This window comes from Euprymna scolopes, chromosome 41, assembly GCF_053919585.1.
Source record: "Euprymna scolopes isolate OS-2025 chromosome 41, ASM5391958v1, whole genome shotgun sequence".
Classification (NCBI taxonomy): Eukaryota; Metazoa; Mollusca; class Cephalopoda; order Sepiida; family Sepiolidae; genus Euprymna; species Euprymna scolopes.
The window spans coordinates 57,099,346-57,101,275 of NC_136522.1; positions in this window are offsets into that span (position 1 = coordinate 57,099,346).

The following is a 1,930-nucleotide window of genomic DNA, read 5'->3' on the forward strand; positions in this document are numbered from 1 at the left end:
GGGGAGCGGGGTGTTTTGTACCTATTCTGTACTTTAACCTTGCAATTGATTAAAAAAAAAGACGATTTAAAAAATAGCGCGGGTCACTCTCTGCATTAGCACCGAAAAATGTTACTAAACATTTATTAATAATTTCTCACTTTTACAAACATTTGATTTTAAATTTCTTTTTAAATGATGACTTTTATCGACTTTTTTTTTAAATATACCCCCCAATGGTGTTTATTCCGAAATCCGTTGTTAACATGGAGAGGTTGGGGGTGTTTTTTTCTGAAAGCCGTTCTTAACATTTGTGGAGGTGGACCTAATTTAAAAAAAATAATAATAAATAAATTAAAAAAAAAATCATTTACTGATGACTTCTCACTTTTACAAATATTTTTTAATTTACATGCGCGGATGAACAAATTGTTGAATAGTGCGAAAACAAAACATTTAGGTTCACCGCCACAATTTTCTTTTTTAAATGATTACTTTTATTGATAAATAAATTTACTTCTCCGCAACTTTTATTGATAAATAAATCTACTTCTCTGCCACGGGCACTGAACCCCTCCTTTTTTTTAATAGTATTTTCGGGTGGGTATGCTTACAACACATATCAGTTAAATTTTGCAAATAGTCCCCCCTCCAAAAGTGGTGTTTATTCCGGAAGCTGTTCTTAAGATGAGGAGGTTGGGGGGGTGATTATAAGGTAGACCTAATCTAAAAAAAAACAAGTTGTTTATGCGCACATAAGCAACTATTTTTTTATTAACTTTTTTCTACTTTTTTATTTAAAAATTAGTAAATTTCAATGAATAGAATAATAAATCATTTATCATTAATATGTGTTTTTGATTTTTTGTTGAATGAAACTTTTTTTCATTACAACAATAATGAACCAATTTAAATCTTCCGGCATGCGTTTAAGGGTTACGAAATTATCAATAAATCGTTTAGTTACTAAGCCAACGTCAGTAAATAAAAAAAATGTTACGTGCGCATGCATTAGCCTTGACTTGGGGGGGGGGGGCTAAGGGAGCGACCATTAAATAATTATGCTGGTCGCCATGGACCTCAACGCCCAAGGAGTACCTAAAGTGGCACTTATGCACTTATGTCATCGTGCTATTTTTTAAAATAGTATTTTCCTGTTAAATTCAAATTTTACAATATTTTTTTCTTTTATTAATTTGTTAAGTGGAAGTACAGATAACCCGGTCGGTTTCTAATGCGAGGAAAATAAAGCCCCCCCCCCAAAAAAAAAGGGTTACTGGATAATAACAAAACATTAAAATTGCCTCAGTCTCAAAAGATTTCTTCTCTACTGAACGAGGAAACAAACGGTGAAGTGTAGTTCACCTTCTGTTTCTCTCCCCCTCTCTCAATATTTCTCTCTATCCATCTCTCCCTTTCCCTCTCGCAATCTATCTTTCTCTCTATATCACCCTCTCCATCTCTCTTTGAGCCCCTTTCTCTCTCTAACTCCCTCTATCTCACTCCTTTTCTCTGTTTCATCCCTCTCTGTTTCTAACTCTCCCCCTCTTTCTGTTTATCTATCAATCCCTTTATCTCTCTATCTCCCTCTATCTCTCTCTTTTTACCTCTCACTGTCTCTTTTCTATCTATATATATTCCTCTCTATCTGTCCATCTCTAATCCCTCATCCTATTTTAGTCTCCTAAATTACTTACAGTGAATAAAGCATTGTAAAAACATGGATAAATCCTATGTTAGTCACCTAATTTACTGACTGTGAGAAAAGAAGTTATTGGGAAATTACTGCTACCTTGAACAGCACCAGAAGTAACTGGTAAAACCTTTCTAATTAAATTGATTTTGGCAGCCATTTGGTAACAAAATGACATAGCGTTAGCCCTTGCTGCATGAGGAATACCTGCGGCCTTTCTGCCAAGTAGAAGCATAATTTATTCTACTTTAAAACATT